The sequence below is a fragment of the Misgurnus anguillicaudatus genome, chromosome 22 (genome assembly GCF_027580225.2).
Source record: "Misgurnus anguillicaudatus chromosome 22, ASM2758022v2, whole genome shotgun sequence".
Classification (NCBI taxonomy): Eukaryota; Metazoa; Chordata; class Actinopteri; order Cypriniformes; family Cobitidae; genus Misgurnus; species Misgurnus anguillicaudatus.
In genome coordinates, this window is record NC_073358.2 from 11,135,376 (window position 1) to 11,162,860 (window position 27,485).

A 27,485-nucleotide genomic window follows, 5' to 3' on the forward strand; every position below is an offset into this window, starting at 1 on the left:
GGCTCATGTGTACAGGCCAAAGGAAACACACACGTCATGTTTACAATCTTAAAGTAAAATGTAATAATAAACTTACCAGAAATGACGGGAAGACAAATGGACGTTAAAAGAAAATGTTTCCCATACTAAATTGCAACTAAACACCTTTGGAATTTAAACCTCCAGCTGCTTGTGAATGAATATACGTATGGAAGCATTTCGTGTGTGTGCTCAGTTGCCAAACTGAGGAACTGCTGGCTTTTTCTGGCCAAATGTATGAGCAGGACCCAATGAGAAGAACTTTTCTGTAGCTGGTGGGCCTCAAAAGCTCCTATAGGGAACCCACATGTACTGCGATGGCCGAGTCTTTCACATCAAGCGAGCGCTCTACCATTCAAGCCAATTCCCCTCATGTCCAACTGACGACCTCTTTGCATGTGGATGCTGGTGGCAACGTAATGGAAGGTGGAATGCCGGTGGCGGCGCTTGGCTCGTTGGTCTAGGGGTATGATTCTCGCTTCGGGTGCGAGAGGTCCCGGGTTCAAATCCCGGACGAGCCCGACTTTCAATGTTCTTACGCAGCCAGGCTCAAGTAGTGACCTGTACAGAATAGGGATGTCTACAAGCAATCATGGAAGTGCATTTAAACCTATCGAATTACGACAGGAGTACGAACGTTGATGTACGCTTATTCCCTTTTCTGCAAGTGTGAGCCGCAAACGCTACCACAGGGAGTGCACGCATACTGTGATGGCCCGGTGAGTCGCGTCAAAAAAATGAGCAACAAATCACACTCACGTGAAGAATGCGGGCATCGATCACGCTACCTCTCGCATGCTGAGCTAATTCCCCTTAAAGAAGACAGGTGACCGCTTTGGCTTGTGGAAGCCGGCTGCGTAGTGGTGAAAATACGTATCCCGGAGGTTCAGCTGGGCCAGCTCGGCGGCTTGGCTCGTTGGTCTAGGGGTATGATTCTCGCTTAGGGTGCGAGAGGTCCCGGGTTCAAATCCCGGACGAGCCCGTCTTTAGACTCGTTGCTTAAAGGCAGGACAGAAATGTCCATGACAAACGGCAAGGGTAGCCCTCATATCTCTTAACAGTGACAAAAGACCTACAGGGTGCCACGTTTCAAATAATTTCAAGGAAAATGCAACAGAACAAATCACACACCTAAACTTTTTCATGCATAACATATGACAACCTCAGTTAGAATTTCTTTCAATGTGTTTTTATTTCTCTTTGGCCAGGCAAGACAAGATTGAAATTTCTGTTTGTCCAAAGGTATTTTTCAAATTGATTTTCAGATGTCTACTTGAGTGGAAAGTATGCATTTTTGACCTTAATCGAAGTTAACTGTGTTCCTGTGTCTCGATTTGTACAGCTTTGCAAAAGGTTGCGGGTTGCCGGAAAACATGTGCTGACAAAAATGTGTACATTGAATGCGTGTTGCCTTGGATGAAAGCTTCTGACAAATGCACAAATGTCAACACAACGAAGAGATAGCGTAATAATCACAAGGCTCTGTATCCGCATTGAAGGTCTATTTCTGGGTTTAGGTGGTCTCCCTGATGTACCATTTGTATCTCCATATATCCCTGATGGCCCCGGTCTGGCGATCTGCCTGCCAGCCAGTTCCTCTAGGTGAGGGGTTCCTTGATGGCCTCAGTCTTTGTCTAAGCCAACAAAGATGCACATTGTTTGGTGTAGGCTGCCAGGTTGAACACCCTGGAAGTCCGGTATTCTGTCAATTTCTGCTAGCTATCAGATTGTGCTACCTTCCCTTTGTTGTGTCCAGAACCCTGGAAAACAACCACGCTAATTGTACTCCTCCCTCCTAGCCAGGAAAGGTGCACCATACTGGGCACTGGGCTTCAGTAGGTACCCTGAGGTGCCTGGAGCTATGAGACTAAAATGTAGCTAGGGATGCATGGTGTCCAATTTGGTGTCAGATGATTAATCAGAACTTTTTCTCAATCTAAAATCAATACTTGGAAAATGCAACCATTATATGCCTTCTTAGATGTCACTTGATGTGTCAACATTCTTTAATTTGCAAGAGTCTTCTAGGATAGAGTGAATGGTGAGTGATATTCCAGGGCCACTTGGCATTTCTGACACGTCTTCACTAGTGTCATTGGCATTTCTTCACTAATGTCCCCTGCAGCGATTGATGTGCAACTTTGCCATCATGCAAATCAAAGACATGGCTTTTTGAGTAACTGCCCACTGTGGTGACCGCTAGTTAGGAACGCAAATTTAAGAAAATACATCAACATTTACGCCAAGGTGTGTTGTAAATTTCAAGCATTTAGCATATACTACTTTTGACAAGTACTCATTTTGACACTCTCCCACAATGAGAAAACACATTTCAAGAAATTAAATGAAAGGAAAGTGAAAAACATAGCTCATGTGAACAATCTCAAAATGAAATGCAGTAAGAACTTACCATAACCTGTGGACAAATCATTCCAATTTGAATGGCGACTGAATGCTCTCCGGAGGAAAAGTTTGTGCTCCCTGTTGCCTCGTGACAAAATTTGCATATGGGAGACTGTCCTGTGTATTTCAGTTGCCATGCTGAAAACTGACACTAGAAGTTGGCTTTTTGCTGCAAAATTTGCGAGCTGGACCAAACAGGCCCTTTGCTGCTTGAGCGAGTCTTAGCCGCTCCCATGGGGAGCGCAAGCACACTGAGACGGCCCAGTCTGTTAGATCAGTAAAACAAACAACCCAAAGTCATGCTTACGTGGAGAATGCGGGCATCGATCCCGCTACTTCTCGCATGCTAAGCGAGCGCTCTACCATTTGAGCTAATTCCCCTTGCCAAAGACAACTGCGACACTCGACTCGTTGGCCTAGGGGTACTATTTTCGCTATGGGCGCGTGAGATTCAAATCCCGGACCAGCCCGTTTTCAGATTTGCCACTTGACGCAACAGCACTGGCACAAACCTTGGCCGAACAGCCTGCGCCCACGTGGCCGGTTAGCTCAGTTGGTTAGAGAGTGGTGCTAATAACGCCAAGGTCGCGGGTTCGATCCCCGTACGGGCCATGCGGTTTTCTCTGCCGCTTTCTGCTGCTTGTTGTGAACTTTCACGGAAATTTTTGCTGGACAGGGGTGTCTTGCCGAAATAGCTCAGTTGGGAGAGCGTTAGACTGAAGATCTAAAGGTCCCTGGTTCGATCCCGGGTTTCGGCATTGAAAGCCCCTTTCTGAGAGATGCTTACCCTATATGGCCCAAGCAGTGTGACCTTTTCTCCGTGACCCAGTGGGCCAGGCGTCCAACCACAACAGGGTTCCATGGTGTAATGGGTAGCACTCTGGACTCTGAATCCAGCGACCCGACTTTCAAGTCTCGGTGGGACCTGTCGGACTTTGGGCTTTCCAAGCAAAACCGTGTCTGTGGGGCCAATGTTTGTTCCCCCCCACCATTTTTCAACCAGTGCGCACACACTGTAAACTAAATATGTTGTAATTTAAGCCACATTAGCACTTCATTCTTTTGACAGTCGCATTGGGCCTACAGTATACAAGGGGTCAAATTTCAGCAAATACAAGTACCATTCAACAAAACAAATTAAGCATGTATTAAACCTTAAAATGAACGAAAAATCTATGCTTAGGCCAAAGAACAGGCCACGTGAAATACACGGCTCATGTGTACAGGCCAAAGGAAACACACACGTCATGTTTACAATCTTAAAGTAAAATGTAATAATAAACTTACCAGAAATGACGGGAAGACAAATGGACGTTAAAAGAAAATGTTTCCCATACTAAATTGCAACTAAACACCTTTGGAATTTAAACCTCCAGCTGCTTGTGAATGAATATACGTATGGAAGCATTTCGTGTGTGTGCTCAGTTGCCAAACTGAGGAACTGCTGGCTTTTTCTGGCCAAATGTATGAGCAGGACCCAATGAGAAGAACTTTTCTGTAGCTGGTGGGCCTCAAAAGCTCCTATAGGGAACCCACATGTACTGCGATGGCCGAGTCTTTCACATCAAGCGAGCGCTCTACCATTCAAGCCAATTCCCCTCATGTCCAACTGACGACCTCTTTGCATGTGGATGCTGGTGGCAACGTAATGGAAGGTGGAATGCCGGTGGCGGCGCTTGGCTCGTTGGTCTAGGGGTATGATTCTCGCTTCGGGTGCGAGAGGTCCCGGGTTCAAATCCCGGACGAGCCCGACTTTCAATGTTCTTACGCAGCCAGGCTCAAGTAGTGACCTGTACAGAATAGGGATGTCTACAAGCAATCATGGAAGTGCATTTAAACCTATCGAATTACGACAGGAGTACGAACGTTGATGTACGCTTATTCCCTTTTCTGCAAGTGTGAGCCGCAAACGCTACCACAGGGAGTGCACGCATACTGTGATGGCCCGGTGAGTCGCGTCAAAAAAATGAGCAACAAATCACACTCACGTGAAGAATGCGGGCATCGATCACGCTACCTCTCGCATGCTGAGCTAATTCCCCTTAAAGAAGACAGGTGACCGCTTTGGCTTGTGGAAGCCGGCTGCGTAGTGGTGAAAATACGTATCCCGGAGGTTCAGCTGGGCCAGCTCGGCGGCTTGGCTCGTTGGTCTAGGGGTATGATTCTCGCTTAGGGTGCGAGAGGTCCCGGGTTCAAATCCCGGACGAGCCCGTCTTTAGACTCGTTGCTTAAAGGCAGGACAGAAATGTCCATGACAAACGGCAAGGGTAGCCCTCATATCTCTTAACAGTGACAAAAGACCTACAGGGTGCCACGTTTCAAATAATTTCAAGGAAAATGCAACAGAACAAATCACACACCTAAACTTTTTCATGCATAACATATGACAACCTCAGTTAGAATTTCTTTCAATGTGTTTTTATTTCTCTTTGGCCAGGCAAGACAAGATTGAAATTTCTGTTTGTCCAAAGGTATTTTTCAAATTGATTTTCAGATGTCTACTTGAGTGGAAAGTATGCATTTTTGACCTTAATCGAAGTTAACTGTGTTCCTGTGTCTCGATTTGTACAGCTTTGCAAAAGGTTGCGGGTTGCCGGAAAACATGTGCTGACAAAAATGTGTACATTGAATGCGTGTTGCCTTGGATGAAAGCTTCTGACAAATGCACAAATGTCAACACAACGAAGAGATAGCGTAATAATCACAAGGCTCTGTATCCGCATTGAAGGTCTATTTCTGGGTTTAGGTGGTCTCCCTGATGTACCATTTGTATCTCCATATATCCCTGATGGCCCCGGTCTGGCGATCTGCCTGCCAGCCAGTTCCTCTAGGTGAGGGGTTCCTTGATGGCCTCAGTGTTTGTCTAAGCCAACAAAGATGCACATTGTTTGGTGTAGGCTGCCAGGTTGAACACCCTGGAAGTCCGGTATTCTGTCAATTTCTGCTAGCTATCAGATTGTGCTACCTTCGCTTTGTTGTGTCCAGAACCCTGGAAAACAACCACGCTATTTGTACTCCTCCCTCCTAGCCAGGAAAGGTGCACCATACTGGGCACTGGGCTTCAGTAGGTACCCTGAGGTGCCTGGAGCTATGAGACTAAAATGTAGCTAGGGATGCATGGTGTCCAATTTGGTGTCAGATGATTAATCAGAACTTTTTCTCAATCTAAAATCAATACTTGGAAAATGCAACCATTATATGCCTTCTTAGATGTCACTTGATGTGTCAACATTCTTTAATTTGCAAGAGTCTTCTAGGATAGAGTGAATGGTGAGTGATATTCCAGGGCCACTTGGCATTTCTGACACGTCTTCACTAGTGTCATTGGCATTTCTTCACTAATGTCCCCTGCAGCGATTGATGTGCAACTTTGCCATCATGCAAATCAAAGACATGGCTTTTTGAGTAACTGCCCACTGTGGTGACCGCTAGTTAGGAACGCAAATTTAAGAAAATACATCAACATTTACGCCAAGGTGTGTTGTAAATTTCAAGCATTTAGCATATACTACTTTTGACAAGTACTCATTTTGACACTCTCCCACAATGAGAAAACACATTTCAAGAAATTAAATGAAAGGAAAGTGAAAAACATAGCTCATGTGAACAATCTCAAAATGAAATGCAGTAAGAACTTACCATAACCTGTGGACAAATCATTCCAATTTGAATGGCGACTGAATGCTCTCCGGAGGAAAAGTTTGTGCTCCCTGTTGCCTCGTGACAAAATTTGCATATGGGAGACTGTCCTGTGTATTTCAGTTGCCATGCTGAAAACCGACACTAGAAGTTGGCTTTTTGCTGCAAAATTTGCGAGCTGGACCAAACAGGCCCTTTGCTGCTTGAGCGAGTCTTAGCCGCTCCCATGGGGAGCGCAAGCACACTGAGACGGCCCAGTCTGTTAGATCAGTAAAACAAACAACCCAAAGTCATGCTTACGTGGAGAATGCGGGCATCGATCCCGCTACTTCTCGCATGCTAAGCGAGCGCTCTACCATTTGAGCTAATTCCCCTTGCCAAAGACGACTGCGACACTCGACTCGTTGGCCTAGGGGTACTATTTTCGCTATGGGCGCGTGAGATTCAAATCCCGGACCAGCCCGTTTTCAGATTTGCCACTTGACGCAACAGCACTGGCACAAACCTTGGCCGAACAGCCTGCGCCCACGTGGCCGGTTAGCTCAGTTGGTTAGAGAGTGGTGCTAATAACGCCAAGGTCGCGGGTTCGATCCCCGTACGGGCCATGCGGTTTTCTCTGCCGCTTTCTGCTGCTTGTTGTGAACTTTCACGGAAATTCTTGCAGGACAGGGGTGTCTTGCCGAAATAGCTCAGTTGGGAGAGCGTTAGACTGAAGATCTAAAGGTCCCTGGTTCGATCCCGGGTTTCGGCATTGAAAGCCCCTTTCTGAGAGATGCTTACCCTATATGGCCCAAGCAGTGTGACCTTTTCTCCGTGACCCAGTGGGCCAGGCGTCCAACCACAACAGGGTTCCATGGTGTAATGGGTAGCACTCTGGACTCTGAATCCAGCGACCCGACTTTCAAGTCTCGGTGGGACCTGTCGGACTTTGGGCTTTCCAAGCAAAACCGTGTCTGTGGGGCCAATGTTTGTTCCCCCCCACCATTTTTCAACCAGTGCGCACACACTGTAAACTAAATATGTTGTAATTTAAGCCACATTAGCACTTCATTCTTTTGACAGTCGCATTGGGCCTACAGTATACAAGGGGTCAAATTTCAGCAAATACAAGTACCATTCAACAAAACAAATTAAGCATGTATTAAACCTTAAAATGAACGAAAAATCTATGCTTAGGCCAAAGAACAGGCCACGTGAAATACACGGCTCATGTGTACAGGCCAAAGGAAACACACACGTCATGTTTACAATCTTAAAGTAAAATGTAATAATAAACTTACCAGAAATGACGGGAAGACAAATGGACGTTAAAAGAAAATGTTTCCCATACTAAATTGCAACTAAACACCTTTGGAATTTAAACCTCCAGCTGCTTGTGAATGAATATACGTATGGAAGCATTTCGTGTGTGTGCTCAGTTGCCAAACTGAGGAACTGCTGGCTTTTTCTGGCCAAATGTATGAGCAGGACCCAATGAGAAGAACTTTTCTGTAGCTGGTGGGCCTCAAAAGCTCCTATAGGGAACCCACATGTACTGCGATGGCCGAGTCTTTCACATCAAGCGAGCGCTCTACCATTCAAGCCAATTCCCCTCATGTCCAACTGACGACCTCTTTGCATGTGGATGCTGGTGGCAACGTAATGGAAGGTGGAATGCCGGTGGCGGCGCTTGGCTCGTTGGTCTAGGGGTATGATTCTCGCTTCGGGTGCGAGAGGTCCCGGGTTCAAATCCCGGACGAGCCCGACTTTCAATGTTCTTACGCAGCCAGGCTCAAGTAGTGACCTGTACAGAATAGGGATGTCTACAAGCAATCATGGAAGTGCATTTAAACCTATCGAATTACGACAGGAGTACGAACGTTGATGTACGCTTATTCCCTTTTCTGCAAGTGTGAGCCGCAAACGCTACCACAGGGAGTGCACGCATACTGTGATGGCCCGGTGAGTCGCGTCAAAAAAATGAGCAACAAATCACACTCACGTGAAGAATGCGGGCATCGATCACGCTACCTCTCGCATGCTGAGCTAATTCCCCTTAAAGAAGACAGGTGACCGCTTTGGCTTGTGGAAGCCGGCTGCGTAGTGGTGAAAATACGTATCCCGGAGGTTCAGCTGGGCCAGCTCGGCGGCTTGGCTCGTTGGTCTAGGGGTATGATTCTCGCTTAGGGTGCGAGAGGTCCCGGGTTCAAATCCCGGACGAGCCCGTCTTTAGACTCGTTGCTTAAAGGCAGGACAGAAATGTCCATGACAAACGGCAAGGGTAGCCCTCATATCTCTTAACAGTGACAAAAGACCTACAGGGTGCCACGTTTCAAATAATTTCAAGGAAAATGCAACAGAACAAATCACACACCTAAACTTTTTCATGCATAACATATGACAACCTCAGTTAGAATTTCTTTCAATGTGTTTTTATTTCTCTTTGGCCAGGCAAGACAAGATTGAAATTTCTGTTTGTCCAAAGGTATTTTTCAAATTGATTTTCAGATGTCTACTTGAGTGGAAAGTATGCATTTTTGACCTTAATCGAAGTTAACTGTGTTCCTGTGTCTCGATTTGTACAGCTTTGCAAAAGGTTGCGGGTTGCCGGAAAACATGTGCTGACAAAAATGTGTACATTGAATGCGTGTTGCCTTGGATGAAAGCTTCTGACAAATGCACAAATGTCAACACAACGAAGAGATAGCGTAATAATCACAAGGCTCTGTATCCGCATTGAAGGTCTATTTCTGGGTTTAGGTGGTCTCCCTGATGTACCATTTGTATCTCCATATATCCCTGATGGCCCCGGTCTGGCGATCTGCCTGCCAGCCAGTTCCTCTAGGTGAGGGGTTCCTTGATGGCCTCAGTCTTTGTCTAAGCCAACAAAGATGCACATTGTTTGGTGTAGGCTGCCAGGTTGAACACCCTGGAAGTCCGGTATTCTGTCAATTTCTGCTAGCTATCAGATTGTGCTACCTTCGCTTTGTTGTGTCCAGAACCCTGGAAAACAACCACGCTATTTGTACTCCTCCCTCCTAGCCAGGAAAGGTGCACCATACTGGGCACTGGGCTTCAGTAGGTACCCTGAGGTGCCTGGAGCTATGAGACTAAAATGTAGCTAGGGATGCATGGTGTCCAATTTGGTGTCAGATGATTAATCAGAACTTTTTCTCAATCTAAAATCAATACTTGGAAAATGCAACCATTATATGCCTTCTTAGATGTCACTTGATGTGTCAACATTCTTTAATTTGCAAGAGTCTTCTAGGATAGAGTGAATGGTGAGTGATATTCCAGGGCCACTTGGCATTTCTGACACGTCTTCACTAGTGTCATTGGCATTTCTTCACTAATGTCCCCTGCAGCGATTGATGTGCAACTTTGCCATCATGCAAATCAAAGACATGGCTTTTTGAGTAACTGCCCACTGTGGTGACCGCTAGTTAGGAACGCAAATTTAAGAAAATACATCAACATTTACGCCAAGGTGTGTTGTAAATTTCAAGCATTTAGCATATACTACTTTTGACAAGTACTCATTTTGACACTCTCCCACAATGAGAAAACACATTTCAAGAAATTAAATGAAAGGAAAGTGAAAAACATAGCTCATGTGAACAATCTCAAAATGAAATGCAGTAAGAACTTACCATAACCTGTGGACAAATCATTCCAATTTGAATGGCGACTGAATGCTCTCCGGAGGAAAAGTTTGTGCTCCCTGTTGCCTCGTGACAAAATTTGCATATGGGAGACTGTCCTGTGTATTTCAGTTGCCATGCTGAAAACCGACACTAGAAGTTGGCTTTTTGCTGCAAAATTTGCGAGCTGGACCAAACAGGCCCTTTGCTGCTTGAGCGAGTCTTAGCCGCTCCCATGGGGAGCGCAAGCACACTGAGACGGCCCAGTCTGTTAGATCAGTAAAACAAACAACCCAAAGTCATGCTTACGTGGAGAATGCGGGCATCGATCCCGCTACTTCTCGCATGCTAAGCGAGCGCTCTACCATTTGAGCTAATTCCCCTTGCCAAAGACGACTGCGACACTCGACTCGTTGGCCTAGGGGTACTATTTTCGCTATGGGCGCGTGAGATTCAAATCCCGGACCAGCCCGTTTTCAGATTTGCCACTTGACGCAACAGCACTGGCACAAACCTTGGCCGAACAGCCTGCGCCCACGTGGCCGGTTAGCTCAGTTGGTTAGAGAGTGGTGCTAATAACGCCAAGGTCGCGGGTTCGATCCCCGTACGGGCCATGCGGTTTTCTCTGCCGCTTTCTGCTGCTTGTTGTGAACTTTCACGGAAATTCTTGCAGGACAGGGGTGTCTTGCCGAAATAGCTCAGTTGGGAGAGCGTTAGACTGAAGATCTAAAGGTCCCTGGTTCGATCCCGGGTTTCGGCATTGAAAGCCCCTTTCTGAGAGATGCTTACCCTATATGGCCCAAGCAGTGTGACCTTTTCTCCGTGACCCAGTGGGCCAGGCGTCCAACCACAACAGGGTTCCATGGTGTAATGGGTAGCACTCTGGACTCTGAATCCAGCGACCCGACTTTCAAGTCTCGGTGGGACCTGTCGGACTTTGGGCTTTCCAAGCAAAACCGTGTCTGTGGGGCCAATGTTTGTTCCCCCCCACCATTTTTCAACCAGTGCGCACACACTGTAAACTAAATATGTTGTAATTTAAGCCACATTAGCACTTCATTCTTTTGACAGTCGCATTGGGCCTACAGTATACAAGGGGTCAAATTTCAGCAAATACAAGTACCATTCAACAAAACAAATTAAGCATGTATTAAACCTTAAAATGAACGAAAAATCTATGCTTAGGCCAAAGAACAGGCCACGTGAAATACACGGCTCATGTGTACAGGCCAAAGGAAACACACACGTCATGTTTACAATCTTAAAGTAAAATGTAATAATAAACTTACCAGAAATGACGGGAAGACAAATGGACGTTAAAAGAAAATGTTTCCCATACTAAATTGCAACTAAACACCTTTGGAATTTAAACCTCCAGCTGCTTGTGAATGAATATACGTATGGAAGCATTTCGTGTGTGTGCTCAGTTGCCAAACTGAGGAACTGCTGGCTTTTTCTGGCCAAATGTATGAGCAGGACCCAATGAGAAGAACTTTTCTGTAGCTGGTGGGCCTCAAAAGCTCCTATAGGGAACCCACATGTACTGCGATGGCCGAGTCTTTCACATCAAGCGAGCGCTCTACCATTCAAGCCAATTCCCCTCATGTCCAACTGACGACCTCTTTGCATGTGGATGCTGGTGGCAACGTAATGGAAGGTGGAATGCCGGTGGCGGCGCTTGGCTCGTTGGTCTAGGGGTATGATTCTCGCTTCGGGTGCGAGAGGTCCCGGGTTCAAATCCCGGACGAGCCCGACTTTCAATGTTCTTACGCAGCCAGGCTCAAGTAGTGACCTGTACAGAATAGGGATGTCTACAAGCAATCATGGAAGTGCATTTAAACCTATCGAATTACGACAGGAGTACGAACGTTGATGTACGCTTATTCCCTTTTCTGCAAGTGTGAGCCGCAAACGCTACCACAGGGAGTGCACGCATACTGTGATGGCCCGGTGAGTCGCGTCAAAAAAATGAGCAACAAATCACACTCACGTGAAGAATGCGGGCATCGATCACGCTACCTCTCGCATGCTGAGCTAATTCCCCTTAAAGAAGACAGGTGACCGCTTTGGCTTGTGGAAGCCGGCTGCGTAGTGGTGAAAATACGTATCCCGGAGGTTCAGCTGGGCCAGCTCGGCGGCTTGGCTCGTTGGTCTAGGGGTATGATTCTCGCTTAGGGTGCGAGAGGTCCCGGGTTCAAATCCCGGACGAGCCCGTCTTTAGACTCGTTGCTTAAAGGCAGGACAGAAATGTCCATGACAAACGGCAAGGGTAGCCCTCATATCTCTTAACAGTGACAAAAGACCTACAGGGTGCCACGTTTCAAATAATTTCAAGGAAAATGCAACAGAACAAATCACACACCTAAACTTTTTCATGCATAACATATGACAACCTCAGTTAGAATTTCTTTCAATGTGTTTTTATTTCTCTTTGGCCAGGCAAGACAAGATTGAAATTTCTGTTTGTCCAAAGGTATTTTTCAAATTGATTTTCAGATGTCTACTTGAGTGGAAAGTATGCATTTTTGACCTTAATCGAAGTTAACTGTGTTCCTGTGTCTCGATTTGTACAGCTTTGCAAAAGGTTGCGGGTTGCCGGAAAACATGTGCTGACAAAAATGTGTACATTGAATGCGTGTTGCCTTGGATGAAAGCTTCTGACAAATGCACAAATGTCAACACAACGAAGAGATAGCGTAATAATCACAAGGCTCTGTATCCGCATTGAAGGTCTATTTCTGGGTTTAGGTGGTCTCCCTGATGTACCATTTGTATCTCCATATATCCCTGATGGCCCCGGTCTGGCGATCTGCCTGCCAGCCAGTTCCTCTAGGTGAGGGGTTCCTTGATGGCCTCAGTCTTTGTCTAAGCCAACAAAGATGCACATTGTTTGGTGTAGGCTGCCAGGTTGAACACCCTGGAAGTCCGGTATTCTGTCAATTTCTGCTAGCTATCAGATTGTGCTACCTTCGCTTTGTTGTGTCCAGAACCCTGGAAAACAACCACGCTATTTGTACTCCTCCCTCCTAGCCAGGAAAGGTGCACCATACTGGGCACTGGGCTTCAGTAGGTACCCTGAGGTGCCTGGAGCTATGAGACTAAAATGTAGCTAGGGATGCATGGTGTCCAATTTGGTGTCAGATGATTAATCAGAACTTTTTCTCAATCTAAAATCAATACTTGGAAAATGCAACCATTATATGCCTTCTTAGATGTCACTTGATGTGTCAACATTCTTTAATTTGCAAGAGTCTTCTAGGATAGAGTGAATGGTGAGTGATATTCCAGGGCCACTTGGCATTTCTGACACGTCTTCACTAGTGTCATTGGCATTTCTTCACTAATGTCCCCTGCAGCGATTGATGTGCAACTTTGCCATCATGCAAATCAAAGACATGGCTTTTTGAGTAACTGCCCACTGTGGTGACCGCTAGTTAGGAACGCAAATTTAAGAAAATACATCAACATTTACGCCAAGGTGTGTTGTAAATTTCAAGCATTTAGCATATACTACTTTTGACAAGTACTCATTTTGACACTCTCCCACAATGAGAAAACACATTTCAAGAAATTAAATGAAAGGAAAGTGAAAAACATAGCTCATGTGAACAATCTCAAAATGAAATGCAGTAAGAACTTACCATAACCTGTGGACAAATCATTCCAATTTGAATGGCGACTGAATGCTCTCCGGAGGAAAAGTTTGTGCTCCCTGTTGCCTCGTGACAAAATTTGCATATGGGAGACTGTCCTGTGTATTTCAGTTGCCATGCTGAAAACCGACACTAGAAGTTGGCTTTTTGCTGCAAAATTTGCGAGCTGGACCAAACAGGCCCTTTGCTGCTTGAGCGAGTCTTAGCCGCTCCCATGGGGAGCGCAAGCACACTGAGACGGCCCAGTCTGTTAGATCAGTAAAACAAACAACCCAAAGTCATGCTTACGTGGAGAATGCGGGCATCGATCCCGCTACTTCTCGCATGCTAAGCGAGCGCTCTACCATTTGAGCTAATTCCCCTTGCCAAAGACGACTGCGACACTCGACTCGTTGGCCTAGGGGTACTATTTTCGCTATGGGCGCGTGAGATTCAAATCCCGGACCAGCCCGTTTTCAGATTTGCCACTTGACGCAACAGCACTGGCACAAACCTTGGCCGAACAGCCTGCGCCCACGTGGCCGGTTAGCTCAGTTGGTTAGAGCGTGGTGCTAATAACGCCAAGGTCGCGGGTTCGATCCCCGTACGGGCCATGCGGTTTTCTCTGCCGCTTTCTGCTGCTTGTTGTGAACTTTCACGGAAATTCTTGCAGGACAGGGGTGTCTTGCCGAAATAGCTCAGTTGGGAGAGCGTTAGACTGAAGATCTAAAGGTCCCTGGTTCGATCCCGGGTTTCGGCATTGAAAGCCCCTTTCTGAGAGATGCTTACCCTATATGGCCCAAGCAGTGTGACCTTTTCTCCGTGACCCAGTGGGCCAGGCGTCCAACCACAACAGGGTTCCATGGTGTAATGGGTAGCACTCTGGACTCTGAATCCAGCGACCCGACTTTCAAGTCTCGGTGGGACCTGTCGGACTTTGGGCTTTCCAAGCAAAACCGTGTCTGTGGGGCCAATGTTTGTTCCCCCCCACCATTTTTCAACCAGTGCGCACACACTGTAAACTAAATATGTTGTAATTTAAGCCACATTAGCACTTCATTCTTTTGACAGTCGCATTGGGCCTACAGTATACAAGGGGTCAAATTTCAGCAAATACAAGTACCATTCAACAAAACAAATTAAGCATGTATTAAACCTTAAAATGAACGAAAAATCTATGCTTAGGCCAAAGAACAGGCCACGTGAAATACACGGCTCATGTGTACAGGCCAAAGGAAACACACACGTCATGTTTACAATCTTAAAGTAAAATGTAATAATAAACTTACCAGAAATGACGGGAAGACAAATGGACGTTAAAAGAAAATGTTTCCCATACTAAATTGCAACTAAACACCTTTGGAATTTAAACCTCCAGCTGCTTGTGAATGAATATACGTATGGAAGCATTTCGTGTGTGTGCTCAGTTGCCAAACTGAGGAACTGCTGGCTTTTTCTGGCCAAATGTATGAGCAGGACCCAATGAGAAGAACTTTTCTGTAGCTGGTGGGCCTCAAAAGCTCCTATAGGGAACCCACATGTACTGCGATGGCCGAGTCTTTCACATCAAGCGAGCGCTCTACCATTCAAGCCAATTCCCCTCATGTCCAACTGACGACCTCTTTGCATGTGGATGCTGGTGGCAACGTAATGGAAGGTGGAATGCCGGTGGCGGCGCTTGGCTCGTTGGTCTAGGGGTATGATTCTCGCTTCGGGTGCGAGAGGTCCCGGGTTCAAATCCCGGACGAGCCCGACTTTCAATGTTCTTACGCAGCCAGGCTCAAGTAGTGACCTGTACAGAATAGGGATGTCTACAAGCAATCATGGAAGTGCATTTAAACCTATCGAATTACGACAGGAGTACGAACGTTGATGTACGCTTATTCCCTTTTCTGCAAGTGTGAGCCGCAAACGCTACCACAGGGAGTGCACGCATACTGTGATGGCCCGGTGAGTCGCGTCAAAAAAATGAGCAACAAATCACACTCACGTGAAGAATGCGGGCATCGATCACGCTACCTCTCGCATGCTGAGCTAATTCCCCTTAAAGAAGACAGGTGACCGCTTTGGCTTGTGGAAGCCGGCTGCGTAGTGGTGAAAATACGTATCCCGGAGGTTCAGCTGGGCCAGCTCGGCGGCTTGGCTCGTTGGTCTAGGGGTATGATTCTCGCTTAGGGTGCGAGAGGTCCCGGGTTCAAATCCCGGACGAGCCCGTCTTTAGACTCGTTGCTTAAAGGCAGGACAGAAATGTCCATGACAAACGGCAAGGGTAGCCCTCATATCTCTTAACAGTGACAAAAGACCTACAGGGTGCCACGTTTCAAATAATTTCAAGGAAAATGCAACAGAACAAATCACACACCTAAACTTTTTCATGCATAACATATGACAACCTCAGTTAGAATTTCTTTCAATGTGTTTTTATTTCTCTTTGGCCAGGCAAGACAAGATTGAAATTTCTGTTTGTCCAAAGGTATTTTTCAAATTGATTTTCAGATGTCTACTTGAGTGGAAAGTATGCATTTTTGACCTTAATCGAAGTTAACTGTGTTCCTGTGTCTCGATTTGTACAGCTTTGCAAAAGGTTGCGGGTTGCCGGAAAACATGTGCTGACAAAAATGTGTACATTGAATGCGTGTTGCCTTGGATGAAAGCTTCTGACAAATGCACAAATGTCAACACAACGAAGAGATAGCGTAATAATCACAAGGCTCTGTATCCGCATTGAAGGTCTATTTCTGGGTTTAGGTGGTCTCCCTGATGTACCATTTGTATCTCCATATATCCCTGATGGCCCCGGTCTGGCGATCTGCCTGCCAGCCAGTTCCTCTAGGTGAGGGGTTCCTTGATGGCCTCAGTCTTTGTCTAAGCCAACAAAGATGCACATTGTTTGGTGTAGGCTGCCAGGTTGAACACCCTGGAAGTCCGGTATTCTGTCAATTTCTGCTAGCTATCAGATTGTGCTACCTTCGCTTTGTTGTGTCCAGAACCCTGGAAAACAACCACGCTATTTGTACTCCTCCCTCCTAGCCAGGAAAGGTGCACCATACTGGGCACTGGGCTTCAGTAGGTACCCTGAGGTGCCTGGAGCTATGAGACTAAAATGTAGCTAGGGATGCATGGTGTCCAATTTGGTGTCAGATGATTAATCAGAACTTTTTCTCAATCTAAAATCAATACTTGGAAAATGCAACCATTATATGCCTTCTTAGATGTCACTTGATGTGTCAACATTCTTTAATTTGCAAGAGTCTTCTAGGATAGAGTGAATGGTGAGTGATATTCCAGGGCCACTTGGCATTTCTGACACGTCTTCACTAGTGTCATTGGCATTTCTTCACTAATGTCCCCTGCAGCGATTGATGTGCAACTTTGCCATCATGCAAATCAAAGACATGGCTTTTTGAGTAACTGCCCACTGTGGTGACCGCTAGTTAGGAACGCAAATTTAAGAAAATACATCAACATTTACGCCAAGGTGTGTTGTAAATTTCAAGCATTTAGCATATACTACTTTTGACAAGTACTCATTTTGACACTCTCCCACAATGAGAAAACACATTTCAAGAAATTAAATGAAAGGAAAGTGAAAAACATAGCTCATGTGAACAATCTCAAAATGAAATGCAGTAAGAACTTACCATAACCTGTGGACAAATCATTCCAATTTGAATGGCGACTGAATGCTCTCCGGAGGAAAAGTTTGTGCTCCCTGTTGCCTCGTGACAAAATTTGCATATGGGAGACTGTCCTGTGTATTTCAGTTGCCATGCTGAAAACCGACACTAGAAGTTGGCTTTTTGCTGCAAAATTTGCGAGCTGGACCAAACAGGCCCTTTGCTGCTTGAGCGAGTCTTAGCCGCTCCCATGGGGAGCGCAAGCACACTGAGACGGCCCAGTCTGTTAGATCAGTAAAACAAACAACCCAAAGTCATGCTTACGTGGAGAATGCGGGCATCGATCCCGCTACTTCTCGCATGCTAAGCGAGCGCTCTACCATTTGAGCTAATTCCCCTTGCCAAAGACGACTGCGACACTCGACTCGTTGGCCTAGGGGTACTATTTTCGCTATGGGCGCGTGAGATTCAAATCCCGGACCAGCCCGTTTTCAGATTTGCCACTTGACGCAACAGCACTGGCACAAACCTTGGCCGAACAGCCTGCGCCCACGTGGCCGGTTAGCTCAGTTGGTTAGAGCGTGGTGCTAATAACGCCAAGGTCGCGGGTTCGATCCCCGTACGGGCCATGCGGTTTTCTCTGCCGCTTTCTGCTGCTTGTTGTGAACTTTCACGGAAATTCTTGCAGGACAGGGGTGTCTTGCCGAAATAGCTCAGTTGGGAGAGCGTTAGACTGAAGATCTAAAGGTCCCTGGTTCGATCCCGGGTTTCGGCATTGAAAGCCCCTTTCTGAGAGATGCTTACCCTATATGGCCCAAGCAGTGTGACCTTTTCTCCGTGACCCAGTGGGCCAGGCGTCCAACCACAACAGGGTTCCATGGTGTAATGGGTAGCACTCTGGACTCTGAATCCAGCGACCCGACTTTCAAGTCTCGGTGGGACCTGTCGGACTTTGGGCTTTCCAAGCAAAACCGTGTCTGTGGGGCCAATGTTTGTTCCCCCCCACCATTTTTCAACCAGTGCGCACACACTGTAAACTAAATATGTTGTAATTTAAGCCACATTAGCACTTCATTCTTTTGACAGTCGCATTGGGCCTACAGTATACAAGGGGTCAAATTTCAGCAAATACAAGTACCATTCAACAAAACAAATTAAGCATGTATTAAACCTTAAAATGAACGAAAAATCTATGCTTAGGCCAAAGAACAGGCCACGTGAAATACACGGCTCATGTGTACAGGCCAAAGGAAACACACACGTCATGTTTACAATCTTAAAGTAAAATGTAATAATAAACTTACCAGAAATGACGGGAAGACAAATGGACGTTAAAAGAAAATGTTTCCCATACTAAATTGCAACTAAACACCTTTGGAATTTAAACCTCCAGCTGCTTGTGAATGAATATACGTATGGAAGCATTTCGTGTGTGTGCTCAGTTGCCAAACTGAGGAACTGCTGGCTTTTTCTGGCCAAATGTATGAGCAGGACCCAATGAGAAGAACTTTTCTGTAGCTGGTGGGCCTCAAAAGCTCCTATAGGGAACCCACATGTACTGCGATGGCCGAGTCTTTCACATCAAGCGAGCGCTCTACCATTCAAGCCAATTCCCCTCATGTCCAACTGACGACCTCTTTGCATGTGGATGCTGGTGGCAACGTAATGGAAGGTGGAATGCCGGTGGCGGCGCTTGGCTCGTTGGTCTAGGGGTATGATTCTCGCTTCGGGTGCGAGAGGTCCCGGGTTCAAATCCCGGACGAGCCCGACTTTCAATGTTCTTACGCAGCCAGGCTCAAGTAGTGACCTGTACAGAATAGGGATGTCTACAAGCAATCATGGAAGTGCATTTAAACCTATCGAATTACGACAGGAGTACGAACGTTGATGTACGCTTATTCCCTTTTCTGCAAGTGTGAGCCGCAAACGCTACCACAGGGAGTGCACGCATACTGTGATGGCCCGGTGAGTCGCGTCAAAAAAATGAGCAACAAATCACACTCACGTGAAGAATGCGGGCATCGATCACGCTACCTCTCGCATGCTGAGCTAATTCCCCTTAAAGAAGACAGGTGACCGCTTTGGCTTGTGGAAGCCGGCTGCGTAGTGGTGAAAATACGTATCCCGGAGGTTCAGCTGGGCCAGCTCGGCGGCTTGGCTCGTTGGTCTAGGGGTATGATTCTCGCTTAGGGTGCGAGAGGTCCCGGGTTCAAATCCCGGACGAGCCCGTCTTTAGACTCGTTGCTTAAAGGCAGGACAGAAATGTCCATGACAAACGGCAAGGGTAGCCCTCATATCTCTTAACAGTGACAAAAGACCTACAGGGTGCCACGTTTCAAATAATTTCAAGGAAAATGCAACAGAACAAATCACACACCTAAACTTTTTCATGCATAACATATGACAACCTCAGTTAGAATTTCTTTCAATGTGTTTTTATTTCTCTTTGGCCAGGCAAGACAAGATTGAAATTTCTGTTTGTCCAAAGGTATTTTTCAAATTGATTTTCAGATGTCTACTTGAGTGGAAAGTATGCATTTTTGACCTTAATCGAAGTTAACTGTGTTCCTGTGTCTCGATTTGTACAGCTTTGCAAAAGGTTGCGGGTTGCCGGAAAACATGTGCTGACAAAAATGTGTACATTGAATGCGTGTTGCCTTGGATGAAAGCTTCTGACAAATGCACAAATGTCAACACAACGAAGAGATAGCGTAATAATCACAAGGCTCTGTATCCGCATTGAAGGTCTATTTCTGGGTTTAGGTGGTCTCCCTGATGTACCATTTGTATCTCCATATATCCCTGATGGCCCCGGTCTGGCGATCTGCCTGCCAGCCAGTTCCTCTAGGTGAGGGGTTCCTTGATGGCCTCAGTCTTTGTCTAAGCCAACAAAGATGCACATTGTTTGGTGTAGGCTGCCAGGTTGAACACCCTGGAAGTCCGGTATTCTGTCAATTTCTGCTAGCTATCAGATTGTGCTACCTTCGCTTTGTTGTGTCCAGAACCCTGGAAAACAACCACGCTATTTGTACTCCTCCCTCCTAGCCAGGAAAGGTGCACCATACTGGGCACTGGGCTTCAGTAGGTACCCTGAGGTGCCTGGAGCTATGAGACTAAAATGTAGCTAGGGATGCATGGTGTCCAATTTGGTGTCAGATGATTAATCAGAACTAATGTCCCCTGCAGCGATTGATGTGCAACTTTGCCATCATGCAAATCAAAGACATGGCTTTTTGAGTAACTGCCCACTGTGGTGACCGCTAGTTAGGAACGCAAATTTAAGAAAATACATCAACATTTACGCCAAGGTGTGTTGTAAATTTCAAGCATTTAGCATATACTACTTTTGACAAGTACTCATTTTGACACTCTCCCACAATGAGAAAACACATTTCAAGAAATTAAATGAAAGGAAAGTGAAAAACATAGCTCATGTGAACAATCTCAAAATGAAATGCAGTAAGAACTTACCATAACCTGTGGACAAATCATTCCAATTTGAATGGCGACTGAATGCTCTCCGGAGGAAAAGTTTGTGCTCCCTGTTGCCTCGTGACAAAATTTGCATATGGGAGACTGTCCTGTGTATTTCAGTTGCCATGCTGAAAACCGACACTAGAAGTTGGCTTTTTGCTGCAAAATTTGCGAGCTGGACCAAACAGGCCCTTTGCTGCTTGAGCGAGTCTTAGCCGCTCCCATGGGGAGCGCAAGCACACTGAGACGGCCCAGTCTGTTAGATCAGTAAAACAAACAACCCAAAGTCATGCTTACGTGGAGAATGCGGGCATCGATCCCGCTACTTCTCGCATGCTAAGCGAGCGCTCTACCATTTGAGCTAATTCCCCTTGCCAAAGACGACTGCGACACTCGACTCGTTGGCCTAGGGGTACTATTTTCGCTATGGGCGCGTGAGATTCAAATCCCGGACCAGCCCGTTTTCAGATTTGCCACTTGACGCAACAGCACTGGCACAAACCTTGGCCGAACAGCCTGCGCCCACGTGGCCGGTTAGCTCAGTTGGTTAGAGCGTGGTGCTAATAACGCCAAGGTCGCGGGTTCGATCCCCGTACGGGCCATGCGGTTTTCTCTGCCGCTTTCTGCTGCTTGTTGTGAACTTTCACGGAAATTCTTGCAGGACAGGGGTGTCTTGCCGAAATAGCTCAGTTGGGAGAGCGTTAGACTGAAGATCTAAAGGTCCCTGGTTCGATCCCGGGTTTCGGCATTGAAAGCCCCTTTCTGAGAGATGCTTACCCTATATGGCCCAAGCAGTGTGACCTTTTCTCCGTGACCCAGTGGGCCAGGCGTCCAACCACAACAGGGTTCCATGGTGTAATGGGTAGCACTCTGGACTCTGAATCCAGCGACCCGACTTTCAAGTCTCGGTGGGACCTGTCGGACTTTGGGCTTTCCAAGCAAAACCGTGTCTGTGGGGCCAATGTTTGTTCCCCCCCACCATTTTTCAACCAGTGCGCACACACTGTAAACTAAATATGTTGTAATTTAAGCCACATTAGCACTTCATTCTTTTGACAGTCGCATTGGGCCTACAGTATACAAGGGGTCAAATTTCAGCAAATACAAGTACCATTCAACAAAACAAATTAAGCATGTATTAAACCTTAAAATGAACGAAAAATCTATGCTTAGGCCAAAGAACAGGCCACGTGAAATACACGGCTCATGTGTACAGGCCAAAGGAAACACACACGTCATGTTTACAATCTTAAAGTAAAATGTAATAATAAACTTACCAGAAATGACGGGAAGACAAATGGACGTTAAAAGAAAATGTTTCCCATACTAAATTGCAACTAAACACCTTTGGAATTTAAACCTCCAGCTGCTTGTGAATGAATATACGTATGGAAGCATTTCGTGTGTGTGCTCAGTTGCCAAACTGAGGAACTGCTGGCTTTTTCTGGCCAAATGTATGAGCAGGACCCAATGAGAAGAACTTTTCTGTAGCTGGTGGGCCTCAAAAGCTCCTATAGGGAACCCACATGTACTGCGATGGCCGAGTCTTTCACATCAAGCGAGCGCTCTACCATTCAAGCCAATTCCCCTCATGTCCAACTGACGACCTCTTTGCATGTGGATGCTGGTGGCAACGTAATGGAAGGTGGAATGCCGGTGGCGGCGCTTGGCTCGTTGGTCTAGGGGTATGATTCTCGCTTCGGGTGCGAGAGGTCCCGGGTTCAAATCCCGGACGAGCCCGACTTTCAATGTTCTTACGCAGCCAGGCTCAAGTAGTGACCTGTACAGAATAGGGATGTCTACAAGCAATCATGGAAGTGCATTTAAACCTATCGAATTACGACAGGAGTACGAACGTTGATGTACGCTTATTCCCTTTTCTGCAAGTGTGAGCCGCAAACGCTACCACAGGGAGTGCACGCATACTGTGATGGCCCGGTGAGTCGCGTCAAAAAAATGAGCAACAAATCACACTCACGTGAAGAATGCGGGCATCGATCACGCTACCTCTCGCATGCTGAGCTAATTCCCCTTAAAGAAGACAGGTGACCGCTTTGGCTTGTGGAAGCCGGCTGCGTAGTGGTGAAAATACGTATCCCGGAGGTTCAGCTGGGCCAGCTCGGCGGCTTGGCTCGTTGGTCTAGGGGTATGATTCTCGCTTAGGGTGCGAGAGGTCCCGGGTTCAAATCCCGGACGAGCCCGTCTTTAGACTCGTTGCTTAAAGGCAGGACAGAAATGTCCATGACAAACGGCAAGGGTAGCCCTCATATCTCTTAACAGTGACAAAAGACCTACAGGGTGCCACGTTTCAAATAATTTCAAGGAAAATGCAACAGAACAAATCACACACCTAAACTTTTTCATGCATAACATATGACAACCTCAGTTAGAATTTCTTTCAATGTGTTTTTATTTCTCTTTGGCCAGGCAAGACAAGATTGAAATTTCTGTTTGTCCAAAGGTATTTTTCAAATTGATTTTCAGATGTCTACTTGAGTGGAAAGTATGCATTTTTGACCTTAATCGAAGTTAACTGTGTTCCTGTGTCTCGATTTGTACAGCTTTGCAAAAGGTTGCGGGTTGCCGGAAAACATGTGCTGACAAAAATGTGTACATTGAATGCGTGTTGCCTTGGATGAAAGCTTCTGACAAATGCACAAATGTCAACACAACGAAGAGATAGCGTAATAATCACAAGGCTCTGTATCCGCATTGAAGGTCTATTTCTGGGTTTAGGTGGTCTCCCTGATGTACCATTTGTATCTCCATATATCCCTGATGGCCCCGGTCTGGCGATCTGCCTGCCAGCCAGTTCCTCTAGGTGAGGGGTTCCTTGATGGCCTCAGTCTTTGTCTAAGCCAACAAAGATGCACATTGTTTGGTGTAGGCTGCCAGGTTGAACACCCTGGAAGTCCGGTATTCTGTCAATTTCTGCTAGCTATCAGATTGTGCTACCTTCGCTTTGTTGTGTCCAGAACCCTGGAAAACAACCACGCTATTTGTACTCCTCCCTCCTAGCCAGGAAAGGTGCACCATACTGGGCACTGGGCTTCAGTAGGTACCCTGAGGTGCCTGGAGCTATGAGACTAAAATGTAGCTAGGGATGCATGGTGTCCAATTTGGTGTCAGATGATTAATCAGAACTTTTTCTCAATCTAAAATCAATACTTGGAAAATGCAACCATTATATGCCTTCTTAGATGTCACTTGATGTGTCAACATTCTTTAATTTGCAAGAGTCTTCTAGGATAGAGTGAATGGTGAGTGATATTCCAGGGCCACTTGGCATTTCTGACACGTCTTCACTAGTGTCATTGGCATTTCTTCACTAATGTCCCCTGCAGCGATTGATGTGCAACTTTGCCATCATGCAAATCAAAGACATGGCTTTTTGAGTAACTGCCCACTGTGGTGACCGCTAGTTAGGAACGCAAATTTAAGAAAATACATCAACATTTACGCCAAGGTGTGTTGTAAATTTCAAGCATTTAGCATATACTACTTTTGACAAGTACTCATTTTGACACTCTCCCACAATGAGAAAACACATTTCAAGAAATTAAATGAAAGGAAAGTGAAAAACATAGCTCATGTGAACAATCTCAAAATGAAATGCAGTAAGAACTTACCATAACCTGTGGACAAATCATTCCAATTTGAATGGCGACTGAATGCTCTCCGGAGGAAAAGTTTGTGCTCCCTGTTGCCTCGTGACAAAATTTGCATATGGGAGACTGTCCTGTGTATTTCAGTTGCCATGCTGAAAACCGACACTAGAAGTTGGCTTTTTGCTGCAAAATTTGCGAGCTGGACCAAACAGGCCCTTTGCTGCTTGAGCGAGTCTTAGCCGCTCCCATGGGGAGCGCAAGCACACTGAGACGGCCCAGTCTGTTAGATCAGTAAAACAAACAACCCAAAGTCATGCTTACGTGGAGAATGCGGGCATCGATCCCGCTACTTCTCGCATGCTAAGCGAGCGCTCTACCACTTGAGCTAATTCCCCTTGCCAAAGACGACTGCGACACTCGACTCGTTGGCCTAGGGGTACTATTTTCGCTATGGGCGCGTGAGATTCAAATCCCGGACCAGCCCGTTTTCAGATTTGCCACTTGACGCAACAGCACTGGCACAAACCTTGGCCGAACAGCCTGCGCCCACGTGGCCGGTTAGCTCAGTTGGTTAGAGCGTGGTGCTAATAACGCCAAGGTCGGGGGTTCGATCCCCGTACGGGCCATGCGGTTTTCTCTGCCGCTTTCTGCTGCTTGTTGTGAACTTTCACGGAAATTCTTGCAGGACAGGGGTGTCTGGCCGAAATAGCTCAGTTGGGAGAGCGTTAGACTGAAGATCTAAAGGTCCCTGGTTCGATCCCGGGTTTCGGCATTGAAAGCCCCTTTCTGAGAGATGCTTACCCTATATGGCCCAAGCAGTGTGACCTTTTCTCCGTGACCCAGTGGGCCAGGCGTCCAACCACAACAGGGTTCCATGGTGTAATGGGTAGCACTCTGGACTCTGAATCCAGCGACCCGACTTTCAAGTCTCGGTGGGACCTGTCGGACTTTGGGCTTTCCAAGCAAAACCGTGTCTGTGGGGCCAATGTTTGTTCCCCCCCACCATTTTTCAACCAGTGCGCACACACTGTAAACTAAATATGTTGTAATTTAAGCCACATTAGCACTTCATTCTTTTGACAGTCGCATTGGGTCTACAGTATACAAGGGGTCAAATTTCAGCAAATACAAGTACCATTCAACAAAACAAATTAAGCATGTATTAAACCTTAAAATGAACGAAAAATCTATGCTTAGGCCAAAGAACAGGCCACGTGAAATACACGGCTCATGTGTACAGGCCAAAGGAAACACACACGTCATGTTTACAATCTTAAAGTAAAATGTAATAATAAACTTACCAGAAATGACGGGAAGACAAATGGACGTTAAAAGAAAATGTTTCCCATACTAAATTGCAACTAAACACCTTTGGAATTTAAACCTCCAGCTGCTTGTGAATGAATATACGTATGGAAGCATTTCGTGTGTGTGCTCAGTTGCCAAACTGAGGAACTGCTGGCTTTTTCTGGCCAAATGTATGAGCAGGACCCAATGAGAAGAACTTTTCTGTAGCTGGTGGGCCTCAAAAGCTTCTATAGGGAACCCACATGTACTGCGATGGCCGAGTTTTTCACATCAAGCGAGCGCTCTACCATTCAAGCCAATTCCCCTCATGTCCAACTGACGACCTCTTTGCATGTGGATGCTGGTGGCAACGTAATGGAAGGTGGAATGCCAGTGGTGGCGCTTGGCTCGTTGGTCTAGGGGTATGATTCTCGCTTCGGGTGCGAGAGGTCCCGGGTTCAAATCCCGGACGAGCCCGACTTTCAATGTTCTTACGCAGCCAGGCTCAAGTAGTGACCTGTACAGAATAGGGATGTCTACAAGCAATCGTGGAAGTGCATTTAAACCTATCGAATTACGACAGGAGTACGAACGTTGGTGTACGCTTATTCCCTTTTCTGCAAGTGTGAGCCGCAAACGCTACCACAGGGAGTGCACGCATACTGTGATGGCCCGGTGAGTCGCGTCAAAAAAATGAGCAACAAATCACACTCACGTGAAGAATGCGGGCATCGATCACGCTACCTCTCGCATGCTGAGCTAATTCCCCTTAAAGAAGACAGGTGACCGCTTTGGCTTGTGGAAGCCGGCTGCGTAGTGGTGAAAATACGTATCCCGGAGGTTCAGCTGGGCCAGCTCGGCGGCTTGGCTCGTTGGTCTAGGGGTATGATTCTCGCTTAGGGTGCGAGAGGTCCCGGGTTCAAATCCCGGACGAGCCCGTCTTTAGACTCGTTGCTTAAAGGCAGGACAGAAATGTCCATGACAAACGGCAAGGGTAGCCCTCATATCTCTTAACAGTGACAAAAGACCTACAGGGTGCCACGTTTCAAATAATTTCAAGGAAAATGCAACAGAACAAATCACACACCTAAACTTTTTCATGCATAACATATGACAACCTCAGTTAGAATTTCTTTCAATGTGTTTTTATTTCTCTTTGGCCAGGCAAGACAAGATTGAAATTTCTGTTTGTCCAAAGGTATTTTTCAAATTGATTTTCAGATGTCTACTTGAGTGGAAAGTATGCATTTTTGACCTTAATCGAAGTTAACTGTGTTCCTGTGTCTCGATTTGTACAGCTTTGCAAAAGGTTGCGGGTTGCCGGAAAACATGTGCTGACAAAAATGTGTACATTGAATGCGTGTTGCCTTGGATGAAAGCTTCTGACAAATGCACAAATGTCAACACAACGAAGAGATAGCGTAATAATCACAAGGCTCTGTATCCGCATTGAAGGTCTATTTCTGGGTTTAGGTGGTCTCCCTGATGTACCATTTGTATCTCCATATATCCCTGATGGCCCCGGTCTGGCGATCTGCCTGCCAGCCAGTTCCTCTAGGTGAGGGGTTCCTTGATGGCCTCAGTCTTTGTCTAAGCCAACAAAGATGCACATTGTTTGGTGTAGGCTGCCAGGTTGAACACCCTGGAAGTCCGGTATTCTGTCAATTTCTGCTAGCTATCAGATTGTGCTACCTTCGCTTTGTTGTGTCCAGAACCCTGGAAAACAACCACGCTATTTGTACTCCTCCCTCCTAGCCAGGAAAGGTGCACCATACTGGGCACTGGGCTTCAGTAGGTACCCTGAGGTGCCTGGAGCTATGAGACTAAAATGTAGCTAGGGATGCATGGTGTCCAATTTGGTGTCAGATGATTAATCAGAACTTTTTCTCAATCTAAAATCAATACTTGGAAAATGCAACCATTATATGCCTTCTTAGATGTCACTTGATGTGTCAACATTCTTTAATTTGCAAGAGTCTTCTAGGATAGAGTGAATGGTGAGTGATATTCCAGGGCCACTTGGCATTTCTGACACGTCTTCACTAGTGTCATTGGCATTTCTTCACTAATGTCCCCTGCAGCGATTGATGTGCAACTTTGCCATCATGCAAATCAAAGACATGGCTTTTTGAGTAACTGCCCACTGTGGTGACCGCTAGTTAGGAACGCAAATTTAAGAAAATA

General features: G+C 46.3%; 26 non-coding genes across 26 annotated transcripts; all 26 read left to right on the forward strand.

Annotated features, from left to right (window-relative positions):
* The first annotated feature begins 467 nt into the window (after positions 1-467).
* trnap-cgg (transfer RNA proline (anticodon CGG)) lies at positions 468-539 on the forward strand. Its single transcript has one exon. It is a non-coding gene; the product is annotated as a tRNA-Pro (tRNA).
* Positions 540-928: 389 nt separating this feature from the next.
* trnap-agg (transfer RNA proline (anticodon AGG)) lies at positions 929-1,000 on the forward strand. Its single transcript has one exon. It is a non-coding gene; the product is annotated as a tRNA-Pro (tRNA).
* A 2,106-nt stretch (positions 1,001-3,106) lies between these two features.
* trnaf-gaa (transfer RNA phenylalanine (anticodon GAA)) lies at positions 3,107-3,179 on the forward strand. The gene has a single exon. It is a non-coding gene; the product is annotated as a tRNA-Phe (tRNA).
* Positions 3,180-4,099: 920 nt separating this feature from the next.
* Positions 4,100-4,171, forward strand: trnap-cgg (transfer RNA proline (anticodon CGG)). Its single transcript has one exon. It is a non-coding gene; the product is annotated as a tRNA-Pro (tRNA).
* A 389-nt stretch (positions 4,172-4,560) lies between these two features.
* Positions 4,561-4,632, forward strand: trnap-agg (transfer RNA proline (anticodon AGG)). Its single transcript has one exon. It is a non-coding gene; the product is annotated as a tRNA-Pro (tRNA).
* A 2,106-nt stretch (positions 4,633-6,738) lies between these two features.
* trnaf-gaa (transfer RNA phenylalanine (anticodon GAA)) lies at positions 6,739-6,811 on the forward strand. The gene has a single exon. It is a non-coding gene; the product is annotated as a tRNA-Phe (tRNA).
* Positions 6,812-7,731: 920 nt separating this feature from the next.
* trnap-cgg (transfer RNA proline (anticodon CGG)) lies at positions 7,732-7,803 on the forward strand. The gene has a single exon. It is a non-coding gene; the product is annotated as a tRNA-Pro (tRNA).
* Positions 7,804-8,192: 389 nt separating this feature from the next.
* Positions 8,193-8,264, forward strand: trnap-agg (transfer RNA proline (anticodon AGG)). Its single transcript has one exon. It is a non-coding gene; the product is annotated as a tRNA-Pro (tRNA).
* A 2,106-nt stretch (positions 8,265-10,370) lies between these two features.
* trnaf-gaa (transfer RNA phenylalanine (anticodon GAA)) lies at positions 10,371-10,443 on the forward strand. Its single transcript has one exon. It is a non-coding gene; the product is annotated as a tRNA-Phe (tRNA).
* Positions 10,444-11,363: 920 nt separating this feature from the next.
* Positions 11,364-11,435, forward strand: trnap-cgg (transfer RNA proline (anticodon CGG)). The gene has a single exon. It is a non-coding gene; the product is annotated as a tRNA-Pro (tRNA).
* Positions 11,436-11,824: 389 nt separating this feature from the next.
* On the forward strand, positions 11,825-11,896 carry trnap-agg (transfer RNA proline (anticodon AGG)). The gene has a single exon. It is a non-coding gene; the product is annotated as a tRNA-Pro (tRNA).
* Positions 11,897-13,855: 1,959 nt separating this feature from the next.
* On the forward strand, positions 13,856-13,929 carry trnai-aau (transfer RNA isoleucine (anticodon AAU)). Its single transcript has one exon. It is a non-coding gene; the product is annotated as a tRNA-Ile (tRNA).
* Positions 13,930-14,002: 73 nt separating this feature from the next.
* On the forward strand, positions 14,003-14,075 carry trnaf-gaa (transfer RNA phenylalanine (anticodon GAA)). The gene has a single exon. It is a non-coding gene; the product is annotated as a tRNA-Phe (tRNA).
* Positions 14,076-14,995: 920 nt separating this feature from the next.
* On the forward strand, positions 14,996-15,067 carry trnap-cgg (transfer RNA proline (anticodon CGG)). The gene has a single exon. It is a non-coding gene; the product is annotated as a tRNA-Pro (tRNA).
* Positions 15,068-15,456: 389 nt separating this feature from the next.
* Positions 15,457-15,528, forward strand: trnap-agg (transfer RNA proline (anticodon AGG)). The gene has a single exon. It is a non-coding gene; the product is annotated as a tRNA-Pro (tRNA).
* Positions 15,529-17,487: 1,959 nt separating this feature from the next.
* Positions 17,488-17,561, forward strand: trnai-aau (transfer RNA isoleucine (anticodon AAU)). Its single transcript has one exon. It is a non-coding gene; the product is annotated as a tRNA-Ile (tRNA).
* Positions 17,562-17,634: 73 nt separating this feature from the next.
* Positions 17,635-17,707, forward strand: trnaf-gaa (transfer RNA phenylalanine (anticodon GAA)). Its single transcript has one exon. It is a non-coding gene; the product is annotated as a tRNA-Phe (tRNA).
* Positions 17,708-18,627: 920 nt separating this feature from the next.
* trnap-cgg (transfer RNA proline (anticodon CGG)) lies at positions 18,628-18,699 on the forward strand. The gene has a single exon. It is a non-coding gene; the product is annotated as a tRNA-Pro (tRNA).
* Positions 18,700-19,088: 389 nt separating this feature from the next.
* trnap-agg (transfer RNA proline (anticodon AGG)) lies at positions 19,089-19,160 on the forward strand. The gene has a single exon. It is a non-coding gene; the product is annotated as a tRNA-Pro (tRNA).
* A 1,774-nt stretch (positions 19,161-20,934) lies between these two features.
* On the forward strand, positions 20,935-21,008 carry trnai-aau (transfer RNA isoleucine (anticodon AAU)). Its single transcript has one exon. It is a non-coding gene; the product is annotated as a tRNA-Ile (tRNA).
* Positions 21,009-21,081: 73 nt separating this feature from the next.
* Positions 21,082-21,154, forward strand: trnaf-gaa (transfer RNA phenylalanine (anticodon GAA)). Its single transcript has one exon. It is a non-coding gene; the product is annotated as a tRNA-Phe (tRNA).
* A 920-nt stretch (positions 21,155-22,074) lies between these two features.
* On the forward strand, positions 22,075-22,146 carry trnap-cgg (transfer RNA proline (anticodon CGG)). Its single transcript has one exon. It is a non-coding gene; the product is annotated as a tRNA-Pro (tRNA).
* A 389-nt stretch (positions 22,147-22,535) lies between these two features.
* On the forward strand, positions 22,536-22,607 carry trnap-agg (transfer RNA proline (anticodon AGG)). The gene has a single exon. It is a non-coding gene; the product is annotated as a tRNA-Pro (tRNA).
* Positions 22,608-24,713: 2,106 nt separating this feature from the next.
* On the forward strand, positions 24,714-24,786 carry trnaf-gaa (transfer RNA phenylalanine (anticodon GAA)). The gene has a single exon. It is a non-coding gene; the product is annotated as a tRNA-Phe (tRNA).
* Positions 24,787-25,706: 920 nt separating this feature from the next.
* trnap-cgg (transfer RNA proline (anticodon CGG)) lies at positions 25,707-25,778 on the forward strand. The gene has a single exon. It is a non-coding gene; the product is annotated as a tRNA-Pro (tRNA).
* Positions 25,779-26,167: 389 nt separating this feature from the next.
* trnap-agg (transfer RNA proline (anticodon AGG)) lies at positions 26,168-26,239 on the forward strand. The gene has a single exon. It is a non-coding gene; the product is annotated as a tRNA-Pro (tRNA).
* The last annotated feature ends 1,246 nt before the right edge of the window (positions 26,240-27,485 follow it).